We start from the raw sequence: 23156 nt of genomic DNA on the forward strand, positions 1-23156 counted from the left end.
TGCAATTGATATTGTATACCTTTAAAATGCAAAAATAAGTTAGAAAACTGTTAAAGTAAGTTTCATGGGCCTTTGACATAATATTAGACTTGGTATTTATTCTACTATTAAAAAACTAGAAAACTGGGTAAAATACATGAAAAAATGTTTTTGGCAATGAAAAGGGAGTGTAACTGAGATCCCTAAGAGAAAGAAATCAAGTGGGGTAAGTCCCACCATCACTTTGGCTTCCTGAATTGGGTTACAAAAAGGGAAAATCAAACTGGACTTATCAGACAGCAATTATTATTCAGGAAGATGACGCCCAGAAGTTATAGGGCAGAATACCAGAAAGGAGACAATGATGTAGGCAAAGAGATCAATAAATTTGCACAGGAGCTGGGCATAATGGCGCATGCCTGTAAACCCAGTGGCTTGGGAGGCTGAGGCTGGAAGATCTTGAGTTCAAAGCCAGCCTCAGCAATAGCTAAGCAACTCAGTGAGACCCCTTCTCTAAATAAAATACAAAATGGGGCTGGGGATGTGGCTCAGTGGTCAAGTGCCCCTGAGCCAAAAAGAAAAAAAAAAAAAAAAACTCTGCACAGGAGTCCCCTAGAGCCTGTGCTGAACACAACCTATATACACGCAGGGTAAAACGGCAAGAGTCCTGGTGTATTAGTCCTTTCTCCCAACACAATCCTGACTAGTCAGCTTTGCATTGCTGTGACAAAATAACCTGAGATAAACAATTTAAAAGGAGGAAAGATTTATTTTGGCTTGTAGTTTAAGAGGTTTCAAAAGTCCATGGTCACTTGGCCCTGTGGCTTTAAGCCTGTGGCAAGGCAGGAAACACATGGTAGAGCAAAGCTGCTTACCTCAGATGACCAGGAAGCAGAGAGAGAGAGGAAGGGGTGGGAGTACTCTAATTCCCTTCAAGGGCACACTCTAATGACTTAACTTCCTTCCACGAGGCCTCACCTCTTAAAGGGTGCACCATCTCCCAACACCAACACAAGCTCTGCCATTGTAGCAAAAAAAATCCTGCCATAAATGACATGCAATGAATGATCGTTGGCTGTGTTCCAATAAAACTTCATTTACAAAAGCATAAAGTGATCCATATTTAGCCTATAGGCTGTGAGTTGCCAGACCTACTACATGTGAAGCTATATAACATGTGATGTGTGACGAGTTATATGCATATTATAAGGAGGGAAAGTGTATATTATAACCCCTTGAGCAAGCACTAAAAGTACAATAGATTAAGCAGATGAGCTCATGGTGGAGACCAAATACTAAGAAATGCTCAATATTCTTTTACTGAAGTAGGGTATGGAAAAAAGGGAAAAGGAAGAAAAAAACTAATGGCAAAAGTACAAAACAAATAGTAAGATAATACTTTTATCCCACTATATTAATACTTACTTTAAATGAAAATAGTCTAAACTCCATTTAAATAAATTATTAGGGGCTGGGACATAGCTTAGTGGTACAGTACGCATACTTAGCATGTGTAAGTTCCTAGGTTCAGTCCCCAGCCCACATGCAAACACACACATACGAGGTAACTGAAAAAGGAAGACTCAAATATTAAAAATATCAAATATCAAAAATTCAGAAGTATACTATGAACACACTAATTGTAAGTGAACTAGGATGGCTGGTAATATTAATATCAGACGAAGCAGGCTTAAGAAAGAAATATTACCAGCCCTAAAAGATATAATTATGAAAGGATTGATTCATCAAGAAGATATAACAAAAAAAGGTATTTATGTATAAAATAACAAAGCTTCAAAAACTAGTAGAAGTGAAAAAGAAAACAAGGAATTTCACAATTATAGTTTTGTATTTCAACACTCCTCTTTAAGTAACTAATAGAAAGAGAAGTTGGAAAATCAATAAGATTATAAAACATTTGAGCAATACTATCAACCAACTTGACTAAATTGACATTTAGAATATACACTACAGCAAAATATACATTTTTAAAAAATGAACAGCAATCATTCACCAAGATAAATCATGTTAGGCCATAAAACAAGTTTTAAATTAAAAAAACTAGGGATGAAGCCAGGTAGCAGAGTGCCCTTGGGATTCAATCCTCAGTACTACAAAAAAAAAAAAAAAAAAAAAAAAAAAAAAAAAAAAATCCAATGAGTTAAGTTTCAACCTAAGAGGGGCTGGGGTTGTGGCTCAGAGGGAGAGCGCTTGTCCGGCATGTGTGAGACACTGGGTTTGATCCTCAGCACCACTTAAAAATCAATAAATAAAATAAAGGTAATGTGTCCATCTATAATTAAAAAAATATATAAAAAAAGTTTCAACCTAAGAAGCTAGAAAAAAAGGAGGTAAACTCAATGCAAGCAGTGGGGAAGAAATAATAAAGACAAGATCAAAAATGAATGAAATGGAAATTGAACAAATGCTAGAGAAAAACTGATGAAACCCAAAACTGGTTTTCTATATCATTACCAATAAATTAATCACCATCAATAAAACTGATCAATCTCTAGCAAGATCAATCAAGAAAAAAAGAAAGAGACATAAATTATCAATATCAGGGATAAAAGAGGGAAAACAGATCCTACATTAAAAGAATAAGAACTAGGGCTGGGGTTGTGGCTCAGGGGTAGAGCGCTCACCTCACACGCGCACCACCCTGGGTTCAATCCTCAGCACCACATATAAATAAATAAATAAAGGTACTGTGTGTCAACTACAACTAAAAAAATTATTTAAAAAAAAATAAGAAGAAGAACAAGCCAGGTACAGTGGTTCATGCCTGTAATCCTGAGGCAAGACGATCACAAGTTCAAAGCCAGCCTCAGCAATTTAGTGAGGTGAGGACCTAAGGAATTTAGTGAGACTCTATCTAAAACTAAAAAGAACTAGGGATGTAGTTCAGTGGTAAAGCACCCCTGGGTTAAATCCTCAATATCAAAAAGAAAAGAAAAAAAATAAAATATTATAACCAAAAGAAAATAAACTTAATGAATTAAATGAAATGTAAAAATTCCTTAAGCAAGATAATGATCAAAATACACGCTAGAAAAAAATGGAAAATCTGAACTGCTATGTAAATTATGGAAATCAAAGATATAATATTAAAAGAAATAAAAAATATAATTTATTTTAGCAGCGCTGGGGATTGAACCAGGGATGCTCTACAACTGAGCTACATCCCACCCCTTTTTATTTTTAGACAGAGTCTCACTAAATTGCTGAGGCTGGCCTCAAACTTGCAATCCTGCCTCAGCCTCCTGACTAGCTGGGATTACAGGTGTGCACAACTTTATCTGGCTGAAAATGTTAAGTTTTAAAACTTTCCACAAAGATACTCCAGGCCCAAATGGCTTCAATGTTGACTTTTTTGGTGTGGGGGAGAGCAGAGCAGCACTGGGGACGGCGGAACCCAGGGGCACTGGACCACCAAGCTGCATTCCTAGCCCTTCTTGTTTTTTATTTAGAGATATAGAGTCTCTCATTAAATTGCTGAGTTGGCCTAGAACTTGTCATCCTCCTACCTCAACCTCCAGAGTCCCAAGGGTGTGTCACTGTGCCCACTTCAGTGTTGAACTCTGTCAAACCCTAAAAGAAGAGATAATACTAGTCTCCACTGTGATAATTTGAGAGGTGGTAGGTAGGACCTTCAGCAGGTAGAGCCTGAAGTGGGAAGTCATTAGGTCTCACTTGGGGTTGCTGCCCTGGGAAGAGATTAAAGTAGTTCTATGGCACTCCAGATGCAATTGCAAAAATGAATTGTTATAAAAGATCTCCTTTCTGCTCTCTGGTTTCCTGTTTCACCATGTGATCTCTCCCTATTGCTCGTGTTCCCATCATGGTGCCATCTGCCAAGACACGATGCAGTCAAGGGGCCCTCAACAGAACTGGTGCTACACTGTCTGGACTTTCTAGTCTCCAAAACCATAATTGAAATAAACTTCTTTTCCTTATAAAGTTCCCAGCCTCAGGTATTTTTTTATAGTAATGGAAAATGAACTAATACAACCATATACAAAATTTAACTTGAAATGAATCATAGAACTAAATGTAAAAGTTAAATTTCTAGAAGAAAACAGGAGAAAAATCTCTGGTTTGCTTAGGGTAAGCAAAGTTGTTTTGTTTGTTTGTTTTTGGTATTAGGAATTGAACCCAGGGGCACTTTACCACTAAGCTACATCTCCCTATAGCTTCAGACATCTGAGACAAACATTCTACCACTGAGGTACCTCTAGCCCCTATAAAATATTTCTTTTCTTTTCTTTTTGGTACAGGGAATTGAACTGAGGGGCATTAACCAATGAACCACATCCCCAGCCCTTTTTTGTATTTTATTTAGTGACAGGGTCTCACTGAGTTGCTTAGCACCTCACTACATTGCTGAGGCTGGCTTTGAATACTCGATCCTCCTGCCTCAGCCTCCTCAGCCACTGGGATTACAGGTGTGTGCTAAAATATACATACATACATATATATATATATATATATATATATATATATATTTTTTTTTTTTAGTTGTTGATGGACCTTTATTTTATTTATTTGTATGCGGTTCTGAGAAACAAATCCAGTGTCCTACACAGGGTAGGCAAGTGCTCTGCCACTGAGCCACATCCCCAGTCCAAAATATATTTCTTAATGAGGATTTTGGTAAAAGAAAAAAAAAAAAAACTTTTTGAGAAACACTAGTTAAGCCATTCAACAACAGAATTGTCCCCTTTGCAAAGTGGCAAATTCTATGCCACTATTGTATCAGAGGTAGACTGTCACCAACTTAGGGTGAATGCATTTGGCAGGAGGTAGGACTATGTGATCTGTGCAAAGTCTTCCAACTTCAATACTTTTAAATTATTTTGTTGTAGTTAAATATTATACTACATATGTTCATGCTTCTTACAATAAGAACTAAAATAGGGCTGGGGATGTGGCTCAAGCGGTAGCGCGCTCGCCTGGCATGCGTGCAGCCCGGGTTCGATCCTCAGCACCACATACAAACAAAGATGTTTTGTCTGCCGAAAACTAAAAAATAAATATTAAAAAATTCTCTCTCTTTAAAAAAAAATGCTTTTAAAAAAAAAGAACTAAAATAATCAATTTATATTGTAAGATGCCAGTACAAGTTGCTAGGTTAGGTTTAGTATATTTGTTTTGCTTTCTTGGTATTGGGGATTGAACCCAGGGATGCTTAATCACTAAGTTACACCCCCAACTTCTTTATATTTTATTTTAAGACAGGTCTCACTCAATTGCCCAGGCTGGCCTCAAACTTGTGATTCTCCTGCTTTAACCTCCCAGGGGTTATAGGCATAGGCCACTGAATCTGGCAGTGGTTGGGTTTTGTTTTGTTTTAAAGGAATGAAGTTCCTATTTATTTATTTATTTATTTATTTATTTATTTATTTTAATTTCAGTTGTAGATGGACACAATACCTTTATTTATTTATTTTTATGTGGTGCTAAGGATCAAATCCAGTGCTTCACACATTAGGCAAGCGCTCTGCCACAGAGCTACAGCCCCAGCCCCACGTTTTGGGTTTTTTTTTTTTTTTTTTAAAGTCCTCAAAACAACGGAAACTATTGGTTCCACAATGTATATTAATTGTTTTAGATATATTTTAATGTTGAGTATGTGTACTTATAATATTCAGTATTTTCTGGATGAGGACAGATAAACAAATCCATTCTCCTAAAGAGATATTGGTCAAAGGCCTGGTTGGGGGAGAATTTGTCAGACGTACATGGAAAAGAGCAGATAGGGAATTCCATCCTGCTTCTTTGTAATTCTGTCAAAAACAGGCAATTTGCTTCAATTACTCAAGACATTTATGTTACATCACCACTCAGCTAATACAGCCCCAGATATAAAGTGGCCAGAGTATTACAACACAGTTCACCAGAACATTTTTTTTCTAGTACTGGGGATTAAACCCAGGGACTCCTGCTTTCTAGGCAATTGTTCTACCACTGAGCTACACCCCTCCCCACTAAAAATTCTAATGTATCAATCAGTGAAGAACTTGGTACTGGAATGGAATAAAGATAGTAAAATACCATTTATCTAGAATTCCCAGGGATAAGTCATTCTGGTGGCACTTTTTTTTTTTTTTTTTTTTAGGGATTAAGAACTATGCAAAGTAACTAAGGCCCTTGTGGCTCTGAACTACAGAAGTCATAGGAATCTGTGCTGTCACTCAATGCCATTCAAACCCTGCAGTGTCTTCAGGACAGTGCAAGTGTGCAGTCTGCTCACTGTGCCCATGGCTTCAAATTAGCAAATGCAAAACTGAGATAAAGAATTTTGTACAATGTCAGAACATGGAACTGGTATCAGCTGAGCACGGTGGTGTATGCCTACTCAGAAAGCTGAGGCAAGTGGATTGCAAGTTCAAAGCCAGCATGTGAAACTTAGTGAGACCTGTCGCAAAATAAAAAATAAAAAGGATGGGGGATGTATCTCAGTGGTTAGCGTGCTTGTCTATCACATAAGAGGCTCTGGGTTCAATCTCTAAACTAATAAAATAAAACAAAACAAAACAAAATTAACAGATATCTTATAAGAATTTTTTCTTTTGCATGCTGGGCAAGTGCTCTACCACTGAGTTACAACCCAGTCCTGTAAGGATGTTAAAGAATGAGGTAGTCAGTGGAGAATGAAATAAACAAATTATATGGTTATACTGTGTGCATATGCAAATTTCTAACAATGAATCTCACTATTATATATAATTATAATGCACCAATAAACACACACACACACTCACACACAAATAATATAGTTAGTCTACCTGCTTTAAAAGTGTATCCTGTTGGGGCTGGAGTTGTAGGTCAGTGGTAGAGCACCTGCCTAGCATGTGTGAGGAACTGGGTTTGACTCTCAGTACTGCATATAAATAAATAAAATAAAGGTTCACGGACAACTTAAAAAATTTTTAAACTGTATCTTGTTGGATATGAAACCTAAATGCAGTACATAACTCTCTAGGCATGTCTCAAAACACAAATTATTTACATCATGAAACACCAAATAACTATTTATACCTAAAAACATTTCAGTACTTTAAAAACAGCCTGGGATTCAAGTATACCAGAATCCTGGAACACTAAAACCTTGTACTAAATTACATGCAATTCCAAACACTATCTGTATACTAAAAATCCCATATTATTCACGTCCACCATAGCCATTAACATACACCCAGGTGCCTCCTGGAGCACTCCACTTGCATTCATTCAATTAGTAACATACGCGCAATTTAAGAGGCTCTGGGCATCCTGACATGACTGAGACAAGTTCCCATTCTAAAAAAGGAAAACAAAGTTAAAACAAGTTGGTGCAACATTATGAATGGCACAGCTGAAGTGTTTAGGGGGCACAAAGAAGGGAAAGGGCAGAAAAGGTGTGGGTTGAATTGTAACCCCAGAAATGATATGCAAAAGTCCTAACCCCTGACACCTAAGAATATGAACTTATTTGTAAGTAAAGTCTCTGCAAATACAATCAAGTTCAGCTGGGTGCAGGGGTGCACACCTGTAATCCCAGCAGCTTGGGAGGCTGAGGCAGGAGGATTGCAAGTTAAAGCTAGCCTCGGCAATTTAGCGAGGACCTACGCAACTCAGCAAGACCCTGTCTCTAAATAAAATACAAAATAAGGCTGGGGATGTGGCTCAGTGGTCTAGTGCCCCTGAGTTCAATCCCGGGTAACAACAACAACATATATATATATGAAATCAAGTTCATATGGAACTCAATTAAGGTGGGCCACTAAAGCCACCAACTAGGTCTTGGAGACATGAAGACATAAAGACAACGGAGGGAGATGGCCGAATAAGACAGAAGCAGAGATTGGAGTGACACAGTAGAAAGGCAAGGAGCGTCAAGAACAGCTGACAGCCACAGAAGCAGGCAGAGGCCGAGAGTCTCCCCAGAGCCCTCAGAAGGAGCACGGCCCCTGCTGACCCCTTGATTTCACACTTCTAGCCTCCAGAACTGAAGAAAAAATAAACTGATATTGTTTTAATCCATCTAGTTTGTGATAATTTGTTACAGCAGCACTAGGAAACTAATACAGAAAGCTTCTAGGTGAGGTGAGCCTGGAGTTGAAGCTGGAAAGGCAAGCAGGTTTTCACCAAGAGAAAGGAAGGACATTCTAGGCAGAGGAGATCATTTAGCAAAGGTGAGCAGCCATCAAACAGATGGGCGTGTTCAGAAAACAAAGTATGCTGCTCAGTGTGGCCAGGGCACCCAGTGCAAGAGATGGAGAAAGTGGAGGTGATACAGTGTGTTTGCCTTGTTACAGAGTTTGGACTTAACCCTATTCATGCTGGGGGCCATTAAATGGTTTTTGTATAGAGGAGAGAGGCAACTTGGTATTTGATCAGACAGCAGAGGAGTCAGAACACAGCAGTAAGACCCGGAAGAAGGCAGCTGTAATGCAGGTGAGAAAGGGAGGGTAGAAAGGAGTCAAGGAGGCAGAATGAGCAGGGCTTGGAAGTAATAGAAATAACAATGGGGCTGGGGATGTGGCTCAAGCGGTAGCGTGCTCGCCTCGCATGCGTGCGGCCCGGGTTCGATCCTCAGCACCACATACAAAGATGTTGTGTCCGCCGAAAACTAAAAAATAAATAAATATTAAAATTCTCTCTCTCTCTCTCTCTCTCTCTCTCTCCCTGTCTCACTCTCTTTAAAAAAAAAAAAATAACAATGGACAAACAACAGGGGATATGAGATCAAATTAGTGGATTTAAACCCTGCTCTGCTGCAGTGTATACTACCATCTCCTCACTGGCAAGTAAGAGAGCTAAAACTACTGCACCTGAGGGGACTAGAAAGACTCAAGGAGAAACTGCAACTGCAAATAGGGAACAGGCACCTGGTTTAATGTAGTTGCCTGTGAGCTGCTGCCATTATTATGGATCACCAAAAGATGCAGAAGATATTTCAAACTCAATGTGTTCCTAACTTAGTATTGCTAAACATATTATTGCTGCCTTTTCTGATCCCTGAAATGACTTCTTCATATTTTTTTGTTTGTTTGTTTGTTTTGGTATTGGGAATTAAACCCAGAGGCACTTCACCACAGAGCTATATCCAACCAACCCTTTTATATTTTGAGACAAGGGCTAAATTGCTGAGCTTCTCAGCTAAATTGCCCAGGCTAGACTCAAACTTGTAATCTCCAACCTCAATCTCCTAAATGCTGGGATTACAGATGTGTACCACCACGCCCAGCAGCTCAAAATATTTTATTTTGGGACTGGGGATGTGGCTCAAGCGGTAGTTCGCTCGCCTGGCATGCATACGGCGGCACGGGTTCAATCCTCAGCACCACATACAAACAAAGATGCTGTGTCCACCGATAACTAAAATAAATAAATAAATATTTAAAAAAATATTTTATTTTATTTTTTAAAAATCTTTTTAGTTATCGATGGACCTTTATTTATTTATTTATATGTGGTGCTGAGAATTAAACCCAGGGCCTCATATGCACCAGGCAAGCACTCTGCCACTGAGCCACAACGCCAGCCCCTCAAAAGATTTTAATAAGTGATAATCTATATGATTTGTCATGAGCTTTGTAATGTTGTGAACATCCAATTAAAAAAAAAAATAAAATAAAAAAAATAAAAGTGATAGTGACATTTCAAAAAAATAAATAAATAAATAAGTGATAATCTGAGTTTGGTGAGACAGCATTATCCTACAGCTAATAAGGAAGGGTGTAGTTGTTATATATCTAGAAGTTGTTTTGGTATTCCCATTTAAAGATCTATAAAAAATATTTAATCCTTGGTCCAATACTTCTAATTCTGGGAAATTATTTTAAGAAAACAGAAAGGCAGTCAAAGTATGTTTATTATAAAGTTACCTATAATCTCAAAAGTTAGGGAAATTCTGAATATTTATTGGGCATATACTTTTTTAAAAAATATTTATTTTTTAGTTATAGGTGGACACAATATTTTTATTTTATATTTATGTGGTGCTGAGGATCGAACCCAATGCCTCATACAGGCTAGGCGAGCGCTCTTCCTCTGAGCCACACCTCAGCCCCTGGGCATATACTTTTTAAAAATTTTTTTTTTTAAATTATAGATGGACACAATACCTTTATTTTATTATTTTTATGCAGCACTTAGGATCGAACCCAGTGCCTCACATGTGCTAGGCAAGCGCTCTACCACTGAGCCACATCCCCAGCTATTGGGCATATACTTAAGCACTTTAAGTAATCCCCACAATTCTCCCTACAACTATGAAGTACAGAGTAAGAATATCCCCATTTTTTAAAAAGAATTTTTTTAGTTGTAGATGGACACAATATCTTTATTTTATTTGTTAATTTTTTATGTGGTGTTGAGGATCGAACCCAGTGCCTCACATGTACGAGGCATGCGCTCTACCACTGAGCTACAACCCCAGCCCACAATATCCCCAATTTTACAGATGAAGAAGCAAAAGTTCAGAGGGTAAACTTGTCGGAGGACATCCAACCAACAGATAGTGAAGAAAAGATCCGAACCCAGGCAGTTTGACACCAGAACCTCACTATTTTTTCTTTCTTTCCTTTTTGCAGTACTGGGGATTAAATCCAGAGTCACTTTACCTCTTAGCTACAAACTCAGTTCCTCTTCTTCTTTTTCTTTTTTTTTTTTTTTTTTGATACCAGGGATTGAACCCAGGGATGCTTAACCACTGAGTCACATCCCAGCCCTTTTTTGTATTTTATTTAAAGACAAGGTCTTGTTGAGTTGCTAAATTGCTGAGGTCGTCTTTGAACTTGTAATCCTTCTGCCTCAGACTCCTGAACCTCTGGGATTACAGATGTATGCCACTGCGGCCAGTTCTTATAAGCATTTTAAAGGCAGAAACAGTCACACTTACTTTATGTACTTATTTATTTATTTTTGCCATACTAGGGATTGAACCCAGGGACATATTCTCATTGAGCTACAACCCTACCCTTTTTCAGTTTTTGAGATAGGGTCTTGCTACATTGCCCAGGGCTGGTCTCCAACTTCTGATCCTCCTGCCTCAGTTTCTGAGTAGCTAGGATTACAGGAGTGTGGCACTGCAACCAGATCATTTTAATTTTTAGATATTTACTCTAGGATATAGAATCTGTCTACAATCTGTTCTGAATAAAAGCTCATTGGTGATAAAACATGTCTATCTCAGCCCAAAGTCCAGCATCCTAATAGAAGCATTCCTAGTAAAGTCAGCAACAAGACAAGGAGGCCCACTGTCACCTATGCAGCACATTAGCCAACAGAATCAGGATAGAGAGAGAAACTGGAAAAAGGACCACTGGAAAGTAGATGGTACCATTATCATCATATACAGATAATAACAACAGACACCTGGACAATATCAAAGAATAAACTGCAAAACTATCACAACAAGAAGACAATTCCCAAGAATAAAGTTATATAGTATTAGAAATCAATAATTTTCATATACACAAAACCAGTACTAGATATAATGGGATAAAGGACTCCCATTTATAGCAGCATCGACAATATGAAATGAGGTCTGGGGACATGGCTTAAGTGCCCCTGGGTTCAATGCCATCCCCCCAGAAATCAATATATTAAAAAAAAGTGGCTGGGCATGGTGGCTCACACCTGTAATCCCATCAGCTCAGAAGGCTAAGACAGGAGGATTGACTTCAAAGCCAGCTTCGGCAACAGTGAGACACTAAGCAACTCAGTGAAACCCTGTCTATAAATAAAATACAAAATAAGGCTGGGGATGTGGCTCACTGGCCAAGTACCCCTGAGTTCAATCCCTGGTACCCCCCCCAAAAAAAAGTGTGCGTGCGCGCGCACACACACACACACACACATGTATGTATGTATATATATATATATATATATATATATATATATATATATATATATTATATATATATATATATATATATATAATGAGGTGAACAGGATATAATTAAGGGATAGAACACATGCTTAGCACACATGAAAAGTACTCAATCCCTAGCACCCCCACAAATATATGTATATAATTATAATATAAATATATGTATCTATACCACACACATATACATACCATGAATAAATTTATATAATAATAATTAAAAAAAAAAGAAGTATTTGGGGCTTGAGGTTATTCACCTTCATGAAAGGATTAATGCCCAGACTGGTTAATTCTCTCAGAAGTGAGTGAGTTTTGCTCTCATTTTTGAAAATGAGTTTGGCTTCCTCAGTTCTCCCTTGCTTTCTCTCTCTCTACGTGACCTTCTACCTTTCTGTTATGTTATGACACAGAATAGGACCCTCACCACATGCCCTTTGACTTCCCAGACTCCAGAACTGTGAGTCAAAATTAACTTCTATTGTTCGTAAATCATCTAGTCTCAGGTATTCTGTTACAGCAACAGAAAATAGACTAAGGCATGTTAGAACAATTTTTAGCCTTCTGGGGAAAAAAAGTATGCTTTATTTGCATGGCCAACCTCATAACAAGATAAATTCCATATGGCTCAAAGACTTAAGTATGAAAAAAAAACCCACAAAAGTTCTCAAAGAAAATATGGAAGAATTTATAAACTTAGAGTATAAAAGGCCTTCATAAACCTGACTCAAAATACAGAAGATATAAAAGAAAGATATATATACACATATATTTGATTACAAAAAGATGAAACTTCTACAGGGTGGAAATTACCATAAGCAAAGGCAAAAGATAAATGACAAAATGCAAAAATGCAAGACAAGAGGGTAATCTATATAATATATATCAAGCTTTTAAGAAATTGATAAGAAAAATAATAATAATCTTAAAAAATAGGACAAAGTACAGTTTGCAGAAAAAAATACAAATGTCTCTTAATCATATTATTAAAGGATGCTCAACCTCCCTCTTAAAAATATAAACACAAATTAAAACTACACTGATGGGTCATTTTCCCTCTATTCATTAAACATCTGAAAATTTGGCTGGGAAGAGAGCACTACTTGCCTAGCATGCATGCAGCTCTGGGTTTGATCCCCAGAAGTGCAAACAAACAAAACCCAAAATTTGATAATATTGACAAAGCTTTAGGAAAACACTCAGTCATTGCTCTCTTTTTTTTTTTTTAAAGAGAGAGAGAGAGAGAATTTTATTTTATTTTATTAGTTTTCGGTGGACACAACATCTTTGTTTTTGTATGTGGTGCTGAGGATTGAATCCGGGCCGCACGCATGCCAGGTGAGCACGCTACCGATTGAGCCACATCCCCAGCCCCTCAGTCACTGCTCTCTATCTCTGGCGCTCTCAGTCACTGATGTGGAAATACAAAGTGGTACAAGCCCAAGGAGAGCAATTTGGCAATAACTCTCAAAATTACAAATGCACATAATCTCTGACCCAGCAATTTCACTTCTGGGAATTTGTCTCTACAAGTATGCTACCACATGATCAAAATGACATATGAATATGGTTATTCACTGCAGCACTGTTTGTAATACCAAAACATCCATCAAGCTGGGCATGGTGGCACATGCCTGTAATCCTAGTGGCTAGTGGCTAAGAAAGATCACAGATTTGAGGCCAGCTTCAGCAACCTGTCTCAAAAACAACAACAACAACAAAAAGAAAGGGCTAGGGATGTAGCTCAGCGATAAAGCACCCCTGGTGCTTTCAATTTCTTGTACTGTGAAAAAAAAAAAAGTGTCCATCAAAAGAGGATAATTAAAACAATTATGCTACATCCATATGATGAAATATTAACAACTCTAAGTAAGGATAAAAAACACTACTGATATAGAAAGATGGCTATGATACATAATCTTTAAAAAGGCAAAGTATAAAACAATACATGTGTCTATGTATGTGTAAAATAAGGTTAAAAAAAATTGGGAGCTAGGGCTATAGCTCAGTGGCAGAGTGCTTATCTAGCATGTGTGAGGCATTCAGTTTGATCCTCAGCACCACATAAAAATAAAGAACAAATAAAATAAAGGCCTTCTGTCCATCTACAACTACAAAAAAATATTAAAAAAAAAATTTTTTTTAATTGTCCAAAAAACCCAAAATAGTAGCTGACTGTTGGGGTCTGGGAAACAGGAGATAAGAATAGGATAGAGACTTTATGCATTATTTTTTAAATATTTTTTGAGTTCTGAATCATATGAATATATTCAGAAATAAACTATTTTATGTTTGTCAAATAAATCAGTGAAGTATTAACTATCAGTCTCATACTTAACCAGATTCAGCCTACAATGCAAGATTAAAATATGTTACCAGCCATAACGGTGCATACCTGTAATCCCAGCAAATTCGGAGGATGAGGCAGGAGGATGGAAAATTCCAGCCCTGCCTCAGCAACTTATCGAGGCCCCATCTTAAAATAAAATGAAGTAAATAAATAAAGGTCTGGGGATGTAGCTCAATGTTAAAGTGCTGCTGGGTTCAATCCACAGTACCCAAAAGAAAAAAGAAAAAAAATTATTAAAATATCCTGTGAGCTCCCAGAGTGATACAAGTCTGTTTCTTTACTTAAATCAAGATTCATGCACTACATGAAAACAAGCTGACCTTCAGTTGTGAAAAGTAAAGAAGCTGTATTCCTATTGAGAGAGAGAGAGAGTAATGGGGTGGGGTCACAAGCAATGCGGGAGAACTATTTCCAGCTAAATAGCTCTTTTATTTTCTAGTGTGATTATCAGTCTGGTTAATGGCCTGATGGTAGGCATGGAAAGGAAGAAGAGTCACAAACAGTCAATGGTAAATAAATCCATGGGCTTTGATGGCTGGTTGGCTGTGGAAGGCTAAACAGATATAAAAAGACAATAGGGGCCAGGCATGGTGGTGAACACCTGTAATCCCAGCAGCCTGGGGAGGCTGAGGCAGGGAATTTCGAGTTCAAAGCCAGCCTCAGCAATATCGAGGTGCTAAGCAACTCAGGAAGGCCCTGTCTCTAAATAAAATACAAAACAGAGTTGGGGATGTGGCTCAGTGGTTGAGTGCCCCTGAGATCAATCCTCAGTGCCAAAAAAAAAAAAAAAAAAGACAACAGGGGCTGTGGCTGTAGCTCAGTAGTAGAGTGCTTGCCTAGCACAGGTGAGGCACTGGGTTCCACCCTTAGCACCACATAAAAAACAAATAAAACAAGTCATTGTCTGAAATCTTGGACAATTAAAAAAAAAGACAACAGTATCATTTAAAGCCTAGGTGTTCAGTGGTAGCACTAAAAATCGGAAAGTCCAGAAGAAGAAATGGCTTAGAGGAAAAGCAATGCCGGTTTTAAGTGCATTTGAGGTGAGAGGAAAATCAGTTTGAGGTGGCTAGAAAGCCACTGGAAATGCTGATCTGAAATTCAGAGGGACAGTCAGACTTGAAGACAGGTGCAAGAGACATCTACAGATAGCGATTGGGCTGTTAGCGGGGATGAGGGGGCTGAGTGGAAACAAGCACTAAGATGAGAAACTGGAGGATCGCCCACGGCCATGGAGTCGGATGGGCAGGAGAAGCCAGCATCACAGAGAATTATAGAATTAGGAGAGCTTTGTGACATGTTAGTGAGGGGTGGGAGTTTTAAGAAAGACACAGTGTAAGGGTTAAAGGATTGAGGGACAATAAAAACAGTAGCAGTGTTCATGGTCTCATTTAATCCTCACATATAGCAATGAGTCAGGTAGATGGTATTATTACCCCCCTATTTTACAGAACGGGACATTAACCCAGACAATGACTCCAAAGTTGCATGACATAACTTTGGGAGATCAGAATTCTGTTGCTATTTCGCTATTTTTTACACTAACTTAGCTATATGTCTGTAAGGCAAGTAACTGCCTTTTAAGGCTTCATTTCCTTCCTGGCATATTGAAAGGATTGGTGTAGATCATATTCAGTTCTTTGCAATGTGAGTCTTGGATTAAGACAGAATGAAAGAAGTTCATACACAAGAGAGAGACCATGAATTAAAAATCTAGCCCACATTCAGAAAAATATGCTACTTTTTTTTTGGGAGGGGGGGGACAGGTACTAGGGATTGAACACAGGTGCACTTAACCATTGAGCCACACCCCCAGCCCTTTTTATTTTTTATTTTCAGATAGGGTCTTGCGAAAATTGCTTAGGGCCTTGATACGTTGCTGAGGCTGGCTTTGAATTCACAATCCTCTTGCCCTAGCCTCCAAGCCTCTGGAATTATGGGTATAAACCATGAGGCCCAACATTATGCTACATTTCTTTTAAGAGATCAGTGACGGGCTGGGGATGTAGCTCAGTGGTAGAGCGCTTGTCCAGCATGCATAAACTCTGAGTTCAATTCCCAGTACCTGCCCCCACTCACTAAAAAAAGAAAGGAGGTTTATCAAACTGGGTTCAGGAAGCTGAAGCAGGAGGACTTCGAATTCAAGTCCAACCTGGAAAACTTAGCAAGACCCTGTCTCAAGAAAAAAAAAGTCCAGAGAACAGGGGAGCTGGTAGTGAAGGCTAGCAGGTATTAGGCCTTGGGTGCATCCCCAGACCCATAAGAAGAGATATAAGAAGGGGCTGGGTTTGTGGCTCAGCGGCAGAGACTCGCCTAGCATGGGCAGGACCCGTGTTCAATCCTTAGAACCACATAAAATAAAGGCATTGTTTTGTGTCCATCTACACTTAATATATATATATATATATATATATATATATATATTTTTTTTTTTAAAAAGAGATATAAGACATTAGTCAAGATACATTATCCTTAAAACATTTTTTAACAATAAAATCAGCTTAGATTTTATTGTTAAATAAATCTGAATGATAAATATTCTAAGTTTTTTCTTCTTTTTTTGAGACAAAGTCTTGCCTAGTCTGTCTCAAACTTCCTGCCTCCACTGCCTGAGTAGCTGAGACTACAAGCATGCACCATCCCCCTGCTAGAATGCTGAATGTCTGATCCAGTGTATTTCCAAGCAATAAATTCATTTATATCTATAGTTACAAAAAAGTTGTGTATGTGTGTGAGGTGTAATATTTAAGTGAGGTATAATAACAAGAATTATAAATTTTCATTTGTGGGTTGAAAATGCTGCAGCATGTCCTTAGCATACTCAAGACCTTGGGTTCAATTCCCAGCACCAAAAATTTATTTATATATATCTTTCTATATATATTTTCCCACATACCTGGAAATTTATGAATGCTGTTGTTGAACCCTGTTAAATCAGTCGAATGAAGTAAAAAAAGTAAAGATTCCAAGTGAAACAAAGTCTGTATGTGGAGAACTGTCCTGTAGAGAGAGAAAAGAGCTAGTTATAATGTACTTTTATAATAAGAGAAACACCTATTAAAATACATATTTATTTAAATAAATTATATGGGAGCATCTATGAGATATCATTTTTCAGCATGTAAAAATAGATAATCTGGCATAGATAATTATTGGAAAATCATTTGGTCATCAATTTGTTCATTGAGATTAAACATATATATGTATGTGTATATTTAACCTCAATATTGAAGTGTACAAAAGAGATATATACAATATTGAATAAATTATGACAAATTGAAAGCAAACACTTTTTTTCTTTTTTTTTAGTTGTCGATGGACACAAAACTTTGTTTTATTTATTTATTTACTTACTTATTTATTTTATGTGGTGCTGAGGATCGAACCTAGTGCCTCCTGCATGCAAGTCAAGCACTCAACCACTGGGCTACAAACCCAGCCCCTAAAGCAAACACACTTTTTAACTTTTACAATAAAATAAACTTTTTAAGATGACAGACTTTTCAAAGGCAGGACAGCAGACACCACCAAAACAAAACATAAGTCCTCTTGCCCTTTTCCTTCAAGTGGCATCTGCATGATTTACAAGAGAACAGAATACAATAGCTTTAAGGATTCAACTTGAAAAATTCAACATATCTTAAAAGCAGTATAATTCTGAGGGAAGTAGGAAAAAAAAGTTCTATTGTATATGGTTCAGAATGTCTACTAGTCACTCAGATCTTTCATATAACTCTTTTAATTTGCCAGACTGTACCTGAGTGTACCACGTTTTGCAACTACAGATATGATAAGTAATGTTGTTTTAGAAAGCAGTTTCACCCAGGAAGGAGTTGTACACACCTGTTATCCCAGTGACTCCAGAGGCTGAGGCAGGAGGGCTGTAAATTTGAGGCCAGCCTGGGCAAATAAGCAAGGTTCTGTCTCAAAATAAAATAAAAAAGGATAGGGTATAGCTGAGTGGTAGAGCTCCCCTGGGTTCTATCCAAACCTTTCCATAACAAAGAAAAAACATTCTACTTTTTGCATGGATCATTATGGTTTTGTTAATGTAGAGTTCTTTATTTCCATAAGCACTGGAAAAATGAATTTGATGTAAACCAATTATTAAGCTAAGAATTCTCACCAAAATAATGTTGACTGAATTCATGGAATCACCTTTTTTGTTGTTGTTTTTTGGTGGTAGGGAATGAACCCATGGTGTTATACCAGTGAAAAACATCCTCTCCCTTTTTAAATTTTGAGACAGGATCTCACCAAGTTTCTGGGTTGGCCTCAAACTTAACGGTCCTCCTGCCTTCGCTTCCTGAGTCACTGGGATTACAGGTATCACTTTTTTTTTAATACTTTTAATTAGTTGTAGTTGAACAAAATACCTTTATTTTATTTATTTTTTTAATGTGCTGAGGATCAAACTCAGCACCTCACACATGCTAGGAAAGTGCTCTACTGCTGAGCCACAACCCCCAGCCCCCAGGTATAACTTTTTATAATAATTTTTTCAAATTACAAAAATATTATGTGCTTATAAAAATACAGTCAAGTATTTAAAAAGCCAGTTGAAAATTTAAAATTTTTTGAAATTTTTAAATAAACAATTTATTTTTATTTTATTTTATTTTTGGTACCAGAGATTGAATCCAGGGGTGCTTAATCTCTGTGCCACATCCCTCAGCCCTGTTTTTTATTTTGGGACAGGGTCTCACTAAGTTGCAAAGGGCTTCACTAAGTTGCTTAGGGCCTTGCTAAATTGCTGAGGCTGGCTTTGAATTTGCAATTTTCCTGTGTCAGTTTGCTAAGCCCCTGGAATTACAAGCATGTGCCACTGTATCTGGTTGAAATAAACAATTTATAATGATAATTTAAAAATAATTTTACAAATAATTTATTACTTTATAATTTATAATTAGTTATAATTATTATTTATGGGGTATAAACTGATGTTATGTTTTTGCAATCACAGTTGTAACAAGTATTATTATTTCAAAAAGCAGTTTCAGGGCCAGGGTTGTGGCTCAGTGGAAGAGTGCTTGCCTAGCATGTGTGAGGCACTGGGTTCAATTCTCAGCACCACATACAAACAAACAAATAAATAAATAAAGGTCCATCAATAACTAAAAAATAAAATAAAATGAAATAAAATAAAAAGGAGTTTCAGCTAGGAAGGAGTTGTGGTGCATGCCTATAATCCCAGTGACTGGGAAGGATGAGGCAGGAAGGATGAGGCTAGTTCTGAACTTGCAATCTTCTTGTCTCAGTCTCCCTGATTGCTGGATTCCAGAGGTGCATCACCATGCCCCACAGAATCTGCCCCCCTTCTTTTTTTTAGTACCAAGGATTGAACTCAGGGGCAACTGAACCACATCCCCAGCCCTTTTTTGTATTTTATTTAGAGACAGGGTCTCACTAAGTTGCTTAGGACCTCACTAAATTGCTGAGGCTGGCTTTGAACTTCAATCCTCCTGCCTCAGCCTCTTGAGCCACTGAGATTACAGGTGTGCACCACCATGCCCAGCCATTTCCCTCTTTTCAAAGGCTAAATAATATTTCATTGTGTACTCAATATCACACATTCTTTTTTTTTTAAATACAAAGTTGTTTTTTTTTTTTTTGAGGAGAGAGAGAGAGAGAGAGAGAGAGAGAGAGAGAGAGAGAGAGAGAATTTTTAACATTTTATTTCCCAGTTTTCGGCAGACACAACATCTTTGTATGTGGTGCTGAGGATCGAACCCAGGCCGCATGCATGCCAGATGGGCGCGCTACCGCTTGAGCCACATCCCCAGCCCCAATATCACACGTTCTTTATCCATTCAACTTTGATGGGCACTCAGGCCAACATGGGAATGCATGAAATGACTTTTAATTGAGATCCTGAAAATACCACCAGAGAAAAGTAGAACTATTCAAATATTTTTTCATCTACTTTCTCTAATAAAAACAAAGACACCAATTACCTATTCCTGAGGGAGTCTGAATTCTGGCAACTCAAAACTGTTCAAAACACTGCTGACACAGAGGTTTGGGAAACAATTTCTAAGTATCAACCAATAGAGAAAGTAGACAAGATGATCAGAGCATTCCATAAAACGTAATGGGATTTCTTCTTGGATTGGCAAAGGTTATTAGAGGAAAACAAACTAACAAAAACTCCATCGATGTCTCTACAGCTGGGAATAATATGAGAAACAAAATGAATCTTTTTTAAAATTTAGTGCTGGGGCCGAACTCAGTGCTCGAACCCAGTACCTGCTAGGCAAGCACTATGACACAGAGCTACATTCCAGCCCCCAAAAGAACTTTAAATAAAAAGTCAAAAACAGAGGGCTGGGGATATAGCTCAGTTGGTAGAGTGCTTGCCTCACAGCACAAGGCCCTGGGTTCAATCTCCAACACCCTCAAGAAAGGGTTGAAGGGGCTGAGGTTGTGCCTTAGAGGTAGAGCACTGGCCTAGCATGCCTGAGGCACTAGGTTCCATCCTCAACACCACATAAATATAAAATAAAGATATTGTGTCCACCTATCACTAAAAAATAAATATTAAAAAAAAGGGTTGAGAGGGCTGGGGTTGTGGCTGAGTAGTAAGTAGAGTACTTGCTTAGTGTGAGGCACTGGGTTCGATCCTCAGAACACATAAAATAAATAAAGTTAAAAAAAAAAAAGCAGGCTGAGAGCAAAAGGTGGCAGAGGTGAGAAGCAACAAACCTCGGACATGGATTATCTACTGTGACATCAAGGTACAATAAGAAATAGAATTGGCTATGAAAGGGATTTTAGGAAGTGCCAACAATTAAAACAGCAGGATTCAATTTAAGGATAAACTAGGATTCTGCGTTTGAGGGGAACAAAATTAATGTGTTTTTTTGGTGGTTGTTGTTCTGGGTTTTTGTTTTGGTTCCAGGGATTGAACCCAGGTGTCCTTAACCACCAAGCCACATTCCCAGCCCTTTTTAATATTTTATTAGAGACAGGGTCTGAGTTGCTTAGGGCCTTGTTAAGATGCTGAGGCTGGGTTTGAACTCGTGATTCTCTAGCCTCAGCTTCCCTAATAGCTGGGATTACAGGCCACACCTTGCCATGCCAAAAGTTCATCTTCCTAATGAGGCAAGAGGGCACTCAGAGAATGGTGTTACTTTGACAGCTCCACAACTTTGACAGTGTCACTTAAGAGCATATTAACTAGTTCGGTACTGGGTCTGCATGGTGGCCAGCAAAAACTAATTCTGTACCTTTTTAAGAGAACTGGTTGGGATTATGCGTGCTAGGCCCTGGGCTCAATCCCCAGCACGGGATGGTGGGGTGCAGAACTGGTTGTTGAACATTGTCTGTGCCCTTGACAGCTTTTACATGCTGGTGAAATTTCATTTTTAGGAATAATCACCAAGTTCTGCCCTGGAGGACATCAGAGTACCTTTGTGAATTCACACTACATCCTTTCTAATTTCCTGTGGAAAGCTAAAAAGTACATTTCCCAGACTCCTTTGCAGTTAAGTTTTCCCATGTGAAATAGGGCCCATCAAGAAGAGTTATTCTGTTGCGATTTAGAAGACAAAAAAACTAGGCAGGAACCATCTTTCCACAGTTGGGGCTGTCACTGCCAGCAAGCACATTTATGGAAATTTCCTTGTCAAGAATTCCTTGGTTGTGAGGAGACAACTGTGACGAAGATGGCAATCACTATTTGGTGGGTGTTGAGGGGCAGCTGAGCAGTAGTAGCTGATCCTCAACTGTTAGCAATGTCACTGACAGCATCCCGATTCCCTCCCTGGTGGGCCCATTAGGCAGTGTTGTTCTGGGATCATTTCTGAAGGCTTAACCTGGAGCCCCCTCCACACCAGGTCTTCTGATGATGTTATAAGCATCTAATTCTCTTTATAAAGTCCTCTTCTACTTAAGATACTAGAGTGGTTTCTGTTTTCTGCAGCTAGATCTAGCATTACATTGGTATATCATCTACCTCAAAATTTAAGCAGGGGGGTGAGCAGTGTCTGTGAGCTGCCCGTCAGGTAGCATACTCTGAGGTACACTTGGAATGAGACTGCCTGTGTGCAGATTCTGGCTCTCTAAACACTAAAGGGGTGACCTGGAAGTTAGCTTTCCTGTGCCTTAGTTTCTTCATCTGTAAAATGGGGACAACTCAGAGATCTGTGAGAGTAAATAAGAAGATAATCTAAATATAGTGCTTACAACAGTGCCCTGTTTATAATAAGCCCTAAACAAATGTTGGCTATTATCATCAGCATTATTATTATTAAATAAGCAAGCCACTTTAAAACACTGCTTTTACTTGGTAGAAAAGGCAAGCATTTTAGCATTTAATCCCCACAAATTCCTTTTAGCTTTCAGAATGCTAATTTATACAGCTGAGCACAGTAGCCTGCACCTGTAATCCCGCTAGTCAGGAAGTTGAGGCAGGAGGATGGAAAGTTCAAGGCCTGGATTGGTTTGCCAAAGTGTGTTCTGTTGATGAAAGGAAAACTGCAGATTCTGGAATAAAACTTTCCCCAACTATCCCGAAATTATAAGGATTTCATGTTGTACCTTATCCAACAGTGCCAGCAAGCAGGGGGATCTGAAGGTGACACAAAGCCTCTGCCAAACCCTCCATACTTCACATATGCAGCTGAGAGCCACAGAACTCAAAGCAGCAGGGATTTTCTGGAGATCGAGAAAAACAATTACAAAAAACCTATTTCATCTTTTGATTCAATAATTAATTTACACTGTTCCAAACTCCATACAGTTATACCCAATTTCTTTTCCTGTATTTTTTTAAAGGAAAAAACTGTTTATTCTATTTTTATGATGAGGACAGATATCCAAACTGAAAGGTGAGATACATTCATTCAATTTGTATTTATTGCCCAGCGTGGTGATGCACACCTGTAGTCCCAGTGACTCTGGAGATTGAGGCAGGAGGGCTATAATTTGAGTCCAGTCTCAGCAATTTAGTGA

At 38.2% G+C, this 23156-nt stretch overlaps 1 protein-coding gene across 20 annotated transcripts in view; it reads right to left on the reverse strand.

Annotated features, from left to right (window-relative positions):
- Positions 1–23156, reverse strand: part of ZBTB8A (zinc finger and BTB domain containing 8A) — a 66062-nt gene that overhangs the window by 37899 nt on the left and 5007 nt on the right. For 8 of the 20 annotated variants that reach the window (XM_081305115.1, XM_081305114.1, XM_081305113.1 and 5 more), the window contains 2 exons: positions 22743–22859; positions 17101–17204 (listed from right to left, as the gene is read on the reverse strand). The gene's annotated coding sequence lies outside the window, so the exon portion shown is untranslated. Of the gene's footprint in view, positions 1–3506; positions 3535–6767; positions 6863–14249; positions 14390–17100; positions 17205–18047; positions 18129–22584; positions 22662–22742; positions 22860–23156 lie in introns of those variants that run through there. The other 12 variants (XM_081305111.1, XM_081305117.1, XM_081305122.1 and 9 more) reach the window with 9 other exon arrangements.

The sequence above is a fragment of the Spermophilus citellus genome (genome assembly GCF_964194105.1).
Source record: "Spermophilus citellus genome assembly, chromosome: 9".
Taxonomy (NCBI): Eukaryota; Metazoa; Chordata; class Mammalia; order Rodentia; family Sciuridae; genus Spermophilus; species Spermophilus citellus.